We start from the raw sequence: 16,615 nt of genomic DNA, 5'->3' as shown, positions 1-16,615 counted from the left end.
TAGGAGGCCGACTGGCATTCTCCAGCTGGCCTCTAGTTTCCCGACGTGACAGGGGGCAGATCAACTGCCTGGAGGGGGCACCAAGCGGCAGACCAGGGTGCCAGCGCTCCAGGAAGGCCTACAGGATCTCCCTGCCTGCCTGGGTGGGAGTGCAGCCAAAGGTCACCATGTAGAGGGGCTCCCAGCAACACAGTGGTGGCCTGGCTGCTTTCTCTATTTTTTAATTAAGTTTTTAAAAGGTTGCTGAGGGGGCACCTTCATGTTGAAGCACCCACTCAGTTACTTACCTTTTACTGCAGGCAGTGCTCCTCTGATTGGCCCTCCAGCTTCGAGAGCCCGCCTGTTGCCCTTAATTGGACAGGGAACCTGTCTCCATGCCAATTAAGGGGGCACCCCGGTCAAAGTTCCAACGAGTGACCTGTTTACCCCCACCCGGGGGTGGGTTCACCTGGAAACAGCCCCAGCTCCTGTTTCCCAGCGCCAAAGTGAAAATTCCACCCTTAGTGATTGCCATCATTTACGTAAAATATCAATTGAATATACCCTGTAGTTTAAAATATTGCACAATACAAAGATCGTTTGGGCTAAATTACACCATAATTCAGCGATTAGACTCATCGGACTATACAGGTACTTTAGTGGTGCGGCGAATATTGACCTCAGTTTGAAATGGTGAGTCACTCCTTTTAATGCCATGAGTGTCTGGTTGCTCCATTATCAAGATGTCAGTCTGGTTGTCCTGACTAACATGTTGTTTTTGGTTTGTTTCTATGTTATTGCAGATTTATCAAAGTGGACATTGCCTCATTATAATGAATGAAATCATTACTCTCCGAGGTAACACAACATGCTGTTTAAATCATTTCTAGATAATAAAGAGTTACTTGGAGAGAGTGACAAAAGCTTCAGAAAGAGATCTTGAAACTGAAAAGGGCCCTGGTAAAACACCCAAGTTCAATTGCATTCACCATGGCAGCATAGTGAGTTCTGACCTCTTGTCCTGTTGTGACTTGAGGGAATAAATTCAATATGGAAAAGGGTTAACTCTAGAGAGTGTTGATGATGGAGCATGGAGACGCCAAACAAAAACTTACATTTATCTCACACCTTTAATGTTGCATGAATGTCCCAAGACCATTGAACCCCAACAAATGCAGAAAGAAAGACTTGCATTCATATAGTGTCTTTCACAACCTTGGGACAGCTCAAAACAGTTTACAGCCAATGTACTTTTTGAAGCAGAGACACTGTCTTCATGTAGGAAATGCGGCTGCCAATTTGCGCACAGCAAGTTCCCACAACAGCAATGTCTATGAATTTGTTTCAGTGATGCTGGCTGAGGATAAATATTGTCCAGGACACTGGGGAGAATTTCTCTGCTCAAAACAATAGCGCAATGGGATCATTCATACGGACCTGAGAGGGCAGACAGTGCCTTGGTTTAATGTCTCATCTGACAGTCCTTCAGTACTGCACTAGAGTGTCAGTCTGGATTATGTGCTCACGAGTCTCTGGAACCCACAACTTTCTGACTCAGGTGAGAATGTTACCATCGCGCCAAGACTGACATTCAAAAGTGCTACATTTAGACAAGCACAAGCTATTTAAAACAAAAGAAAGGAGAATTAAATTACCATTGAAAATCATGAATGTTTAGAATGTTTTACCCTGAAGAATTTCTCCTGAATATTTCTAGATTATACACATTTAGAAGCTGCAGAGGTGAGAGTTAATTACATAAGTGTGTGTGTGGGAGGGAGGGGAAGAAAGGTGTGCTGTGAATGGGGTGAATCATTACATTATTAAGAGCTAATTAGCTCCCAAATTGGATTGGAAAGCAAGTGTGAAAAGATTTTTAAGTGCATGTTTGAGACCCATAGGCAGGATGTGTGTTTAGTGCGAATTCAGAGCATATATATAGGTTGGGGGGTGAGGGGGTTGGGGCAGTGCCTGAGCATCCCAGTCTCTGTTTGTGGAGCATGGGGGAGCACTCCTGCCCGCCGCCCCCCCCCCACCCCCTTTCCAACAACCCCGTGCCCTGCAGATACAAGCAGGAACTCACCTGTCAGGTCTTCTTTGGCTGGACCACCACTTGATGCACGGCACACACAGTCTGCACAACTCATTCTCAAAATGGCAATCAAGGCCCTCTGCATTCCTCCAGTTCTGGTCTCTTGAACATCCCTGATTTTCTTTACTCAACCACTGTTGCCCATGCCTTCTGCTGCCAAGGCCCTAAGCTCTGGAATCCCCTCCCTAAACTTCTCCACCTCTCTCTCCTCCTTTCAAAAATCTCTTTAAAACCTACCTCTTTAACAAAGCTTTTGGTCTCCTCTCCTAATATCTTATGTGGCTTGGTGCCAAATTTTGTTTGACCTACCGGGAGTCAAGGGTTATGGGGCAGGCAGGAAAGTGGAGTTAAGGCCACAGTCAGATCAGCCATGATCTTACTGAACGGGGGAGTAGGCTTGAAGGGCTGATTGGCCTATTCCTGCTCCTATTTCTTATGTTCTTATGAATTGCTCCTGTACCTTGGGATGTTTTACTATGTTAAAGTTGTTGTATCAATGTAAGTTGTTGTTATTAAATGGACCTACAATCTGACCCAGTGGTTGGCGGGGTGGGGGGGGGTGGTGTCACACTATCGTCCAGTGACGTCAGTAACAGAGTGGTAGGCCGTTGACCACCATTTTCAGGGAACTACCATCCCTTTTTCATTGGGGCAGAAGTCCTCATCTAGGCAAACTCCTCGACCTGTTTTATTGCAAGTTCCTTCTATTTTTGTTTATAAATGACATGGATATAGTGGTTTCACACCCTCAGGATGTTGCAAAGCACTTCACAGCCAATGAAGCACTTTCTTGAAGTATAGTCACTCTTGTAATGTGGGAAACATGCCAGCTAATTTTATGCACAGCAAACTCCCACAAATAGTAATCTGATAATGACCAGATAATCTCATTTTTAATGATGTTATTATAGGCATAAATATTGGCCAAGCCACTCCCAGAGAGCTCCCAAGCACTTCTTTGAATATTGCCATGGGATCCTTTACATTCACCTGAGAGGACAGATGGGGCCTTGGTTTAACATCTCATCCAAAAGATGATTCCTCCGACATGCCAGCGCTCCTTCTGTACTGGCAGCAGAATGTTAGCCCAGATTATGTGCTCGAGTCTCGGAGTTGGATTTGAGCCCACTACCTTTTGACTCAGAGCTGACAGTGTTACCGCTGAGTCATGGCTGACACCTCAGATAAGGTTTAACAATGGACAGTGGAGTTTATATTGCTCTGAGACTGATATCTTCAGTAATGGATCTAGCCAGGCTGTATCTTGTGTATACTGTCTCGCTCAAACTGCAATTTCTCTGCCCAGAGAGACCTCGACGCATTTCTGCTGATACATTTGTCTACAACACAAGATAATTGCATTTCATAAGTAATTCATTGATTGTGAAGCACATTAAAATGTGCTGAAGATATGCTTTGTAAATGCAAGCTATTACTTTATACACAAGCACAGAGCACCTCCCTTAGCAGTTAAAAGTTAAAGGGTACATTTTCCACTCAGATGACCCTGGCGCAGTCTCATCCACCAGATGGGAAGGCGGTGGCGCAGTGGTAAAGTCACTGGACTGGTAACCCAGAGACCCAGGGTATTGCTCTGGGGATATGGGTTCAAATCCCACCACAGCAGAAGGTGGAATTTAAATTCAATCAATTAATAAATCTATGATTTAAAAAAACAAAGTGATTCTTGACAACGCAGCCGGCCGCTGATGTCATCAGACTGCGCCAAGCTGCGCACATGCGCAAACAGGCTCCTGCTCTCTGCACGTGTGCTGCGTTCCGCAATGCTGGGACTGGTTGGTGCATGCGCAGATGACATCATCCAGTAATGTGGTGGGGGGAGGGGAAGTGGGCAGAGAGCAGGGTGGGAGGCAGTTAGAGTGGGTAGGGGTGAGAGCGGTTGTGGGGGGGAGAAGTGGGTGAGGGTGGGGGGAGTGAACAGGGGAAGAGAGAGCGGGGGGGAGAGAACAGGGGGCGGGAAGTGGGGAGAGAGTGGTGGGGGGGGGGGTGGTTAAGCGGCCGAAGACCTTGGTGGCAGCGGGTGCGCTCTCCTCCCCGCCCACCTTTGTGTGATTATTTGAGCAGCGCCATCTTTAGTCATGGCAGCTGCCTGAACGTCGCAGACTGTAACGTTTGACTGGCACAGGCTGCATTTGTTTATGTGGCACTGCAGCGGCACTTAGTGCTTGCGTTGTCAGCAAACACAGCCATATTTTTAAGGCAGAGGTAGATAAATTCTTGACTAACAAGGGAGTCAAAGGGTATCGGGGAAAGGTGGGAAAGTGGAGTTGAGGCCACAAACAGATCAGCCATAATATTATTAAATGGCGGAGCAGGCTTGAAGGGGCCGAATGGCCTACTCCTGCTTCTAATTTGTATGCTCGTATGTAAGCTATCCACTTGATTGAAGTCCCTCATCCCGGAAAACATTCTTGTAAATCTTTTCTGCATTGTATCAAATGCCTTCACATCCTTCCTAAAGTGTGGTGCCCAGAATTGGACGCAATACTCCAGTTGAGGCCAAACCAGTGTTTTATAAAGATTCATTACAACTTCCTTGCTTTTGTACACTATGCCTATATTTATAAAGCCCAGGTTCCCATATGCCTTTTTAACCACTTTCCCAACCTGCCCTGCCACCTTCAATGATTTGTGTGCAGGTCTCTCTGTTCCTGCACTCCCTTTAGCATTGTACCTTTATTTTATATTGAAGGCTTTGGAGTTTTTGACAGAGGGTACCAGAACTGGCTATGATCTCTGGTTCTTTGCTCCTTCCATGAGATAAGGGGGGAGAGAATTAGGTATATGGAGGTGAGTCTGACAATATTGCAGTGAGGGTATATGGACCTGATGGCATTTCTTGTCCAAGATACATAACATAGCATAACATACAGGCTGTTAAAGCCCACTCCGATAACACCTTGCATTTATATAGCACCTTTAACATAATAAAACATCCCATGGTGCTTTGCAGGAGTGTTATCAAATAAAATTTGATGTTAGGGCTTCATCAAAGAGGTAAGTTTTCAAGAGCATCTTAAAGGAGCATCTTTGGTGAGGGCCCAACCAAATTCATGGTCAAATTTTACAAATTTCACAGTAACAGCATTCTAAGAATTGTGAATTTGACAATTTCACATATTTTTTTTCTTCTTCTTTTTCTTTGGCCTCCTTGTCTCGAGAGACAATGGGTAAGCACCTGGAGGTGGTCAGTGGTTTGTGAAGCAGTGCCTGGTGTGGCTATAAAGGCCAATTCTAGAGTGACAGACTCTTCCACAGGTGCTGCAGATAAAATTGGTTGTTGGGGTTGTTACATAGTTGGCTCTCTCCTTGCGCTTCTGTGTTTTTTCCTGCCAACAGCTAAGTCTCTTCGACTCGCCACTCTTTAGCCCCGCCTTTATGACTGTCCTCTAGCTCTGACGATAACTGGCAACTGACTCCCATGACTTGTGGTCAATGTCACAGGACTTCATGTCGCGTTTTCAGACATCTTTAAAGCGGAGACATGGACAGCCGGTGGGTCTGATACCAGTGACGAGCTCGCTGTACAATGTGCCCTTGGGGATCCTGCCATCTTCCATGCGGCTCACATGGCCAAGCCATCTCAAGCACCGCTGGCTCAGTAGGGTGTATAAGCTGGGGATGTTGGCCGCCTCGAGGCCACCTGATGCCAAGGATTCTCCAGAGGCAGTGAAGATGGAATGAGTTGAGACGTCGCTCTTGGCTGACATACATTGTCCAGGCCTCGCTGCCGTAGAGCAAGGTACTGAAGACACAGGCTTGATACACTCGGACTTTTGTGTTCCGTGTCAGTGCACCATTTTCCCACACCCTCTTGGCCAGTCTGGACATAGCAGCGGACGCCTTTCCCATATGCTTGTTGATTTCTGCATTGAGAGACAGGTGATAGTTGAGCCGAGGTAGGTGAACTCTTGAACCACTTGCAGAGCGTGGTCGCTGATATTGATGGATGGAGCATTTCTGACATCCTGTCCCATGATGTTCATTTTCTTGAGGCTGATGGTTAGGCCAAATTCGTTGCAGGCAGCCGCAAACCTGTCGATGAGTCTCTGCAGACACCCTTCTGTGTGGGATGTTAATACAGCATCGTCAACAAAGAGGAGTTCCCTGATGAGGACTTTCCGTACTTTGGTCTTCGCTCTAAGCTGGGCAAGGTTGAACAAACTGCTATCTGATCTTGTGTGGAGGAAAATTCCTTCTTCTGAAGACTTGATCGCATGTGAGAGCAGCAGGGAGAAGAAGATCCCAAACAGTGTAGGTGCGAGAACACAGCCCTGTTTCACGCCACTCAGGATAGGAAAGGGGTCTGATGAGGCTGAATTGTGCCTTTCATATTGTCATGGAATGAGGTGATGATACTTAGTAGTGCATCAACACTAACAGAATTTCTTATCCATAGCTGTTACATAAGTTTCTAAATTCACTTGAAAAATCCCTTCCAAACACTCCTGCAGGGGATGCAGAGACCAAGTGGGCCCACATCAGAGGCGCCATCTAAGACTCAGCAATGACCACCTTTGGCAAACGTGAGAAGCAGAATTCAGACTGGTTTCAATCTCACTTTGAAGAGCTGGAATCTGTCATAGCCGCTAAGCGCATTGCACTGCTGAACTACAAGAAAGCCCCCAGAGAGTTAACATCCGTAGCACTTAAATTAGTCAGAAGCGCTGCCCAAAGAATAGCCAGGCGCTGTGTAAATGACTACTGGCAACACCTATGCAGTTGTATTCAGCTGGCCTCTGACACCGGAAACATCAGAGGAATGTATGATGGCATTAAGAGAGCTTTTGGGCCAACCATCAAGAAGATCGCCCCCCTCAAGTCTAAATCAGGGGACTCGATCACTGACCAACGCAAGCAAATGGACCACTGGGTGGGGCACTACCTAGAACTGTACTCCAGGGAAAATGTCACTGAGACCGCCCTCAATGCAGCCCAGTCTCTGCCAGTCATGGATGAGCTGGACGTATAAGCCAACAAAATCAGAACTCAGTGATGCCATTGATTCTCTAGCCAGTGGAAAAGCTCCTGGAAAGGACGGCATTACCCCCGGAATAATCAAGAGTGCCAAGCCTGCTATACTCCATGAACTGCTTTGCCTGTGCTGGGATGAGGGAGCAGTACCACAGGACATGAGCGATGCCAATATCATCACCCTCTATAAGAACAAGGGTGACCGCGGTGATTGCAACAACTACCGTGGAATCTCCCTGCTCAGCATAGTGGGGAAAGTCTTCGCTCGTGTCATTTTAAACAGATTCCAGAAGCTGGCTGAGCGTGTCTACCCTGAGGCACTGTGCGGCTTTCGAGCAGAGAGAGCCACCATTGACATGCTGTTCTCCCCTCGCCAGCTACAGGAGAAATGCCGCGAACACAGATGCCCCTCTACGTTGCTTTCATAGATCTCACCAAAGCCTTTGACCTCGTCAGCAGACGTGGTCTCTTCAGACTACTAGTAAAGATCGGATGTCACATATTTAAATCATAAATTTCACGGTGTCACAACAAACCATGAAAATGATCTATTTAAAACAAAAAAAAGAAAAGGAAGTTTTCTGGTTTCAAATTGTATTTACCGTATACTCAAAAACTATTGTAAAAAGCTAACTATAAACAGGTCACATTCTTTAATTACTGAAGTCAGTGTACATGGAGCAACCTGCAACTGTCTTTCTCTTCATTCCCTGTCTCTGCACTGTGAACTTCTGTTCATGTTTAGACACAGCTCAGAGTCCTCAGAGTTTATTAGAATTGTCAGACAATGCTTTGCTAACTTTGCAAGGTCGGGAATTCTGCATTCCACAGATTCCAAAACTGCAGCACAGGCAAAATGCTTCTTTTTTGCTATGCTTTTATAAGGATGAATCTCTAGCCTACAGTTCTTGTCAAAGCCAGAAATCATATAAAACGAGTTTAAATCCACCATCAACAGGTGCATTTGTGCAGGGTCAAAGATACGCACAGTTTTCAGGAATGCCGCAGTAGGTTGTTGAAACCTCTGAACCGCCTTCACTGCTTAACTCTTCCCCATAGCAGTAATATTGTTTGACCTTCTTTGCCATACAAGAAAACACCTGTTGAGCACAGGCCTTTAATTCAGCGTCATCAGAGTGTTGTTTGTTTAACTGTGCCTCAGCCCTGAGCAGTACATCCATTACTTTATTGCAATCTTTGTGAATAGTGACGTGTCAAGATTCAAACTGAGTGATTAAATCCATCAGTCATGTAGCATTCTTGGCAACAAACTGAACCTCCTCATTAAGCTGAGCATCTTTTAGAAGGGTTACAATGTCTGTTAAAACCTGTGTTTTTGGTGCCTGTTTGAGCTCTTCTGAGACACAGTCTGAGTCGTATTTCAGGTGAGTTGCATGATACTATACTGCCCAAAACCAAGAATTCCAACATGTAATTACTGGCTCTGGAGAAAGGGCGATGTTTTGTTTTCCAATTTCAGCCATTTCAGCGGCATTTGCAATGTGTTGCCTGCATCGAAGCTTGCGGCTAGGGCAGTGTTTGAAGATCTTTTTAATGTAGCTGACCAGTTTATAGACTTTGCCAAACTTGCCTTTTCACAGTTCACTAACAAGAGAAATTATATGTGCATTACTTGTCATATGGACAGCATTAGACATTACACCTTGGAGCACAGATTTGAAAGATTTTGTCATGTAAGTTGCATTGTGACTCATGAAAGCACATAGTTGTCTTGCTCATCGGTGGACTCATCACAAATAATTGCAAAAGACTCACATGCGTTAATCTGAGACTTCATCTCACAATGTGTTGCAAAAACCTTCAATAGATAGTGCTGTCGTAGTTTATTTGCACTTGGCAAGCAACCACCATTGTGCACATTACGTTGAATGAATACCCGCAGCTTTGAGTGATCAAGTTTTTCCAATAGTAGGTTGATGCTTGCAAAAGCATTCACAACTGTAACCAACTTCTTCTGAGCTCTCTGTCAATTTCTTGAAAAGAAATGAAATTGTTGCGTGTTCGTTTTCCAGCAGTGCAGTGTCGGATGCTCTCTTTCTGCTACAGTGGCTTTCGGACTCTAAATGGTGTTGAACCATTGCCCGCCGTGTGTGATCCAATGAAACGCTGCAGCTTGCATTGCAACATTGGCATGTAGAATTTGGCTTCCATTTTCTTTCACTCAAGGTGCTGCTGTAATGGTTGTGGCTGTTTTTTGATTTGCTTGTTCTGGCATTCTCACTTGCCTACTAATACTTGAGCCTGATCTCGCAAAACTGCAATGGAAGCCCTCCCTTGTCTACCAATCAGTGAATTGAGTTTTTTGTCAATCACTAAAATGCACAATGTTTGCAAAATGGCGGATTTCACGGAGGACCCGAGATTTCATGGTCTGTGACGCGTGTTTCACGGCTGTGAATTTGGTAGGGGCCTACCTCTGGTGGAGTGATTAAAATTGGGGATGCTCAAGTGGAGGAATGCAGATAGAGGTGTAGATAGAGATAACTAGTGGAAGTTACAGAGATAGAGAGGGGCAAGACTATGAAGGGATTTGAAAACAAGGAAGAGAGTTTTAAAATTGAGGCGTTGTTTAACTGGGAGCCAATGTAGGTCAGCAAGTACATAGGTGATGAGTGTCTGGGACATGATGCAAGTTAGGACAGGGGCAGTAGAGTTTTGATTGAGCGCAAGTTTATGGAGGGTAGAACGTGGGAGGCCAACCAGGAGCAGATGAGCTGATGCAGGGCTGGACTAGGTTGATGTTATGGAGGTGGAAACAGGCGACTTTAGTGATGCAGTGGATATGTAGTCGGAAGCTCATTTTGGATCAAATATGACACTATTCTTGATTTTTCTTGTCTTTGCTCCTACTCTTTTAGAGCCTGGGAGTGTCTTGTCCTTTAGGCCTTGGCACTTCATGTGACTTTATCAAAGAAAATAAGGAAAACCATAGGGTACATTTTCCAGTCGGCAACATTTTGGCAAAATACTTAACGTGAATGCACCAAATCCATGCCTCTGCGATTTTTGTGCCAGCATTGACCTGATAATTTTAGCCAACTGTTTCCACATTATATGGAAATAAATTAAAACACACGATAGAGACCAGTTGTGATGTCTTTTTTGTAAAGGGATATTCACTTAGGTCCAGTCTCCATGACATGAAGTGTACATATAGTTGCATCAGTCCAATCTGTTTTAAATTAGACCAAGCAAAGAAAGATGTACTGTTACAACCTCAGTGAGACCATTAACATTAAAACATGAGATATGAATTCCCCAGACCAATTTAAAGAAGTACATGACAAGATTTTATGTTTCAAGACTTCTACTATAACAACTAAACTACAAATCAACATTAAACAGTACTTCATAAGTAGCTAATACACTAAATTACAGAGAAAGGTATTTTCCTTTAACTTATTAAAACACTTGTAAACCCCACATCACATTTATATGTTACACAATGTCCTCAATGAAGCAATATCTTTGTGGTAAAAAGTCTCAAACTCCTCCCAGTTGCAATGGGTTGGATCTCTCAGTCCCTCTCAAAGACAATGTCCTCAGCGGTCACGTCTTCCGAGCACTTTCAACCTGGACTTCTGTGAATAAGGCAATCTCTGGTGACCCCATTGGCCATTTTTTCCTCCACAAACCTCTGCTTTCAAATCACGTTCAAGTTTTAGCAGCCTTTCACTGTATCAGTGTACTAGGAGCAGGTGTTTTTTCTCTTTCTCTTCTGCGGCTGCCACTGATGGCCTTTGTCTTCCAATCTTCCTTACAGCCTCCAGACTTCTGAAAGCCTATCGAATTTATCCAGAATCAAAAGTCAATAGCCATTTGTCTTTTTTACAATATGCAGAGTCCATAAGTCTGGCCATCCCAAAACCACCTAGGCCTTCCTTTTTTTCCCAGGTGTTAGCAATCACAACTCACATTTGCATTTTGAGCCCCTGGCTCTCTGTTCATGATCTGAGAGTCTGAGAGAGTGAAACCCATTGTCTGTCAGGTGTTACAACCTTGTACCCTACTTTCAAAAGGATCTTTGATCTGAGTTCCTTGTTTACACGGTAAAAAGATCCCTGGTTTGTTTCCAGGCAGACTTGGTGTGAGGTCACTGCATTAAAGATCACAGTTTTTAAAACATAATCATACAGTAAAGTCCAACATTCATGGGAACATAGGAGCAGGAGTAGGCCATTCAGCCCATTGAGCCTGCTCTGCCGTTCAATACGATCATGGCTGATCATCCACTTCAATGCCTTTCTCACACTATCCTCATATCCCCTTATGTCATTTGTATTTAGAAATCTGTCATTCTCTGCTTTAAACATACTCAATGACTGAGCTTCCACAGCCCTCTGGGGTAGAGAATTCCAAAGATTCACAACCCTCTGAGTAAAGAAATTTCTCCTCATCTCAGTCCTAAGTGGCTTCCCCCTTATTTTGAAATTGTGTCCCCTGGTTCTAGACTCCCCAACCAGGGGAAACATCTTACCTGCATCTACCCTGTCCATCCCGTTAAGTATTTTGCATGTTACAATGAGATCACCTGTCATTCTTCGAAACTCTAGAGAATACAGGCCCAGTTTCCCCAATCTCTCTTCATAGGACAGTCCCGCCATCCCAGGAACAAGACTGGTGAACCTTCGTTGCACTCCCTCTATGGCAACAATATCCTTCCTAAGGTAAGGGGACCAAAACTGCACACAGTACTCCAGGTGGGATCTAGCCAAGGTTCTATATAATTGAAGCACGACATCACTACTCCTGTACTCAAATCCTCTGGCGATAAAGGCTAACATTACATTGGCCTTCTTAATTGCTTGCTGCACTTGCATGTTAGCTTTCAGTGACTTATTGACAAGGACACCCAGGTCCCTTTGTACGTCTACGCTTTCTAACCTCTTACCATTTAAGAAATACTCTGTACATCTATTCCTCCTACCAAAGTGGATAAGCACACATTTTTCCACATTATATTCCATCTGCCATGTTCTTGCCCACTCACTAACTCTGTCCAAATCCCCCTGAAGCCGCTTTGCATCTTCCTCACAGCACACATTCCCACCTCGTTTTGTGTCATCTGCAAACTTGAAAATACTACACTTGGTCCCCATATCCAAATTATTGATATATATTGTGAACAGCTGGGGCCCAAGTACTGATCCTTGCGGTACCCCACTAGTCACAGCCTGTCAACGCGAGAATGACCGTTTATTCCTACTCTCTGTTTTTTGCCTGTTAACCAATCCTTAATCCATGCCAGTATATTGCCTCCTATCCCATGTGCTTTAATTTTGCTAACCAACCTTTTGTGGGGGACTTTATCAAAGGCCTTTTGAAAATCCAAGTATACCACATCCACCGACTCCCCTTTATCAATGCTGTTAGTAACATGCTCAAAAAACTCCAACAGGTTCGTTAAACACGATTTCCCATTCATAAATCTGTGATGACTATGCCCAATCATTATTATCAAGAGTCCATTTATCACATCCTTCAGAATAGATTCTTGCATTTTCCCAACAACTGATGTAAGGCTAACAGGTCTGTAATTCCCTGTTTTCTCCCTCCCTCCTTCCTTCTTAAATAGTGGGGTGACATTTGTGATCTTCCAATCTGCAGGAACTGCTCCAGAATCTATAGAAGTTTGGAAGATGATCACCAATGCATCCACTATCTCCATAGCTACCTCTTTCAATACTCTGGGTTGTAGAATATCAGGTCCTGGAGACTTATCAACCTTCAGCCCCATTAATTTCTCCAATACAACCTTCCTACTACTACTAATTTACTTCAATTCCTCATTCCCCCTAATCCCCTGGATCTCTAATTCTGGGAGATTTCTTGTATCTTCCTCAGTGATGACAGACACAAAGTAATCATTTAGCTTCTCTGCCATTTCTCTATTCCCCATTATATGTTCTCCTGACTCTGCCTGTAATGGATCCACATTTGTCTCAACCAAACTTATGGGAGCTTTTACAGTCCGTTTTTATATTTTTTGCTAGCTTACATTCATATTCCATTCTCCCTTTCTTTATCACTTTCTTCGTCCTCCTTTGCTGTATTCCAAAATCCTCCCAATCCTCAGGTTTATGACTATTTCTGACAACTTTATAGGCCTTTTCTTTTAATCTTATACAATCCTTAACTTTCTTTGCTATCCACGGTTGTCTGCCTTTATTCTTGGGGTTTTTGTGCCTTGAAGGAATGTATGGTTGCTGTAAACAATGTAATATTTCTATCCATTAGACTATCCATTGCCTATGTACTGTCATACCTTTTAATATATTTTCCTAATCCACCTCAGCCAATTTGCCCCTCATAACTTCATAATTTCCTTTTTTTCAAATTTAACACCCTGGCTTCAGATTGAGCTACCTCACTTTCAAACATAATGTAAAATTCTATCATATTATGGTCACTCATCCCTAAAGGTTCTTTTACAACAAGATTATTAATTAGCCCTTTCTCATTACATAATATTAGACCTAAAATAGCCTGTTCTCTCGTCGGTTCCTCAAAATACTACTCCAGAAAACCATCCCTAACACACTCCAGAAACTCATCCTCCTCAGCATTAGTGCTCATTCGGTTTACCCAGTCTATGTGCAGATTGAAGTCACCCATGATTACTGTATTACCCATGCTACATGCTTCTCTAATCTCCTGATTAATACCATGCCCCACATGACCACTACTGTTTGGTGGCCTATCAACACCTCCTGCAGCTGCTCCGTGACATCCTTGACCCTGGCACCAGGGAGGCAACACACCATCCTGGAGTCATGTTCGCAGCAATGCCAGTCTGATCCCCTGACTATCGACTCCCCTACCACTATTACTCTTCCACCTTTCTTCCTCCCCTCCTTCATAAAGTACTTGTACTTCTTCATTCCTCACATAGTACAGAATCTTCCATGGACTGCTGGAGTGGGCTGACGCTATCATATAGCACATGCCTATGGTGTGTGCAACGTCCTGGAATGAAGAAAATGTTACTACGGGGTTGCTGGTATCTGCTCAGTAGAACTTGCCTGACTTCTAGAAATTGGGGAATGGGTTTAAAACTTGTGTCACTTTCACACCAATCTCATTGGAATGGAATCCAAGTACGTTTATTTTGCCACGCCGTTGTAAGTTTTAATTACGTGTTGGATATGGGATTAATACATTTGTTTGTTTGGCTCACAATGAGACCAGTGCATGTTCAGGATTGAAGCGGTTTGCTTGGTCTCAGTGCCTGGAGTTTTGAAAATAACTGACGGCTGTGGATCAAGAAAAACAAGGACGCTGATCACCACAGGTTTAATAAAACTGTTTCACTGTGAAGACTGTAGTTGCTATCAACTCTTTGGCAATTTTCCAACTCAACTGATTTCTCCAGGAAACCGTGGGAACGGTATTGAAATCCAAAAGAAGCAATGTAGACGTGAGGAAAGATTTTGGTTAGGATCTGGAATGCACTGCCTGAGAGCGTGGTGGAGGTAGATTCAATTGAGGCATTCAAGAGGGAATTGGATTGGTATCTGAAAGGAGGAATGTGCAGGACTACTGGCCTATAGTTACCTGTTTTCTGCCTCCCCCCCACCCACCCCCTTCTTGAATAGAGGGGTTATATTTTCTACTTTCTAGCCTGATAGAACCTTTCCAGAATCTAGCAAATTTTGAAAAATTAACTCAAATGCATCTACTACCTCATTAGCCACCTCTTTAAGACCCTAGGATAAAGTCCAACAGGAGCCAGGGACTTGTCAGCCCACAGCTCCATCAGTTTGCTCAATACCACTTCCCTGCTGATGGTAATTCCACCAAGTTCCTCTCTTCCTTCCACCTCCTGATTTACAACTATTGCCGGAATGTTTTTTGTATCCTCTATAGTGAAAGCAGAAGCAAAATATTTGTTCATTTTATCTGCCATTTCCTTATTATCTACTATTAACTCCCCATTCTCAATAGTCTCTGTTGTATTGCGCATAGCCAGGTCTCACAAACAGCAATGTAATAATGATCAGATCATCTGGTTTTCTTTAGTGATGTTGGCTGAGGGATAAATATTGGCCGGGTCACTGGGAAGAACTCCCATACTCTTCAAATTGTGCCTTTGAATCTTTTACATTCATCTGAGAGGCCAGAAGGAGAGTCAGTTCAACGTCTCATCTGAAAGACAGCACCTCCTCAGTAGTGCACTGGAGTGCCAGCCTAGATTTTGAGCTCAAGTTTCTGGAGTGGGATGTGAATCTACAACTTGCTAACTCAGAGGCAAGAGCACTACCCACTAAGCCATGGGTGACACTTATAGACCTGGGATATAAAGTGCCCGGCTTAATACTGATAAGGTTACAGTCCTCCATTACTATCCTTTCACTATGTGCTGGCACAGCTCTCTTGTCACAATAAGTCAGGGCAAAGGAAACAAAACAGAACTCCTACTGTTCCAACTAGCTACTTTCAGACAAACAGCAAAGGATCTTCAATCCTCCAGATGTCTTAGTAACAGACTGAGGGCCAACACTGCTTAACAGGATTAATAATTTAGAGCTAGTGTGCTGACAGATACAGACAGAAGCTGTTGGCATCAAAATTCAGCTGATAGTGGGTTGTGTAACAGCATTGATTTTTTAATAGATTAGACCTGTTGCCATTAGAGCAGACACATAAGCAAGGCTGGCAGATGTGACAGACAGTTCATTTCTTGTGAGTGGCTTTGGAAGCGACACTCTGCGATATCTGGTCACGAGCAGGAGAGTTTTCCAGTAGACAAACATTGCTTTGCAGTCTTTTTTCTTTACTTTTGTTTATTCATATGAACCCATCACCCCTCTTGGTGAAGACACATTGGTTGGGATTTTGTGGTGGTATTGATGGCAAAATTGCCGGTGTTTGCCATCATACTCCTCTGAAACTGACAGCAACTTCTGGAGTCCGCACATGTGCAGTTAAACATGGAAATCCAGAGTTACTGTCAGTGATTCCACAATTCTCTATAGGGTGAGCTGTTGAAGTATCCCCAGACTGCAATCAATTAGAAATCACAGAACTTATGAGAACTTGCCCTTTAAGCTATTAGTCTCACTGTAAAAACCCTTGTAAAAATTACAACTTGTTAAGTGCGGTGTAACTGGGTTTTGAACAGCGTACTAATTCATAATTACTGCTGAAAAAACTTTCTGGTCCTGAAAATCTAATTTTATAATTGTGGAATGTCAAATTTCTTCATTATGATAAAAAAAAATCCACATTTTAAAATTTTTCTTTTCCAAGTTTGCTTATGATATTTCAGCTTTTACTTTAATCCCACGTGTGCATCCCAATCATTTATTTTGCTCTGTGTAAATTTAATTAAAAGTGAAGGATAATCAGCACATTTTACTTACTGGCTTTCTGTCTGTGAGAATACCTCAATGTAATTGGCTGCTTACCCTGTTTGATGATATCTGTTGTTGGATGCCTGAAGATCCCCTCGACCTGATGCCAGATTCAACCTAACATCAGGAAATGGGAAATCCATGCCACATAGTTAGCTAAATCTTTGTGGGCTGC

This window comes from Heterodontus francisci, chromosome 37 (genome assembly GCF_036365525.1).
Source record: "Heterodontus francisci isolate sHetFra1 chromosome 37, sHetFra1.hap1, whole genome shotgun sequence".
Classification (NCBI taxonomy): Eukaryota; Metazoa; Chordata; class Chondrichthyes; order Heterodontiformes; family Heterodontidae; genus Heterodontus; species Heterodontus francisci.
This window is presented reverse-complemented; position numbering follows the sequence as displayed.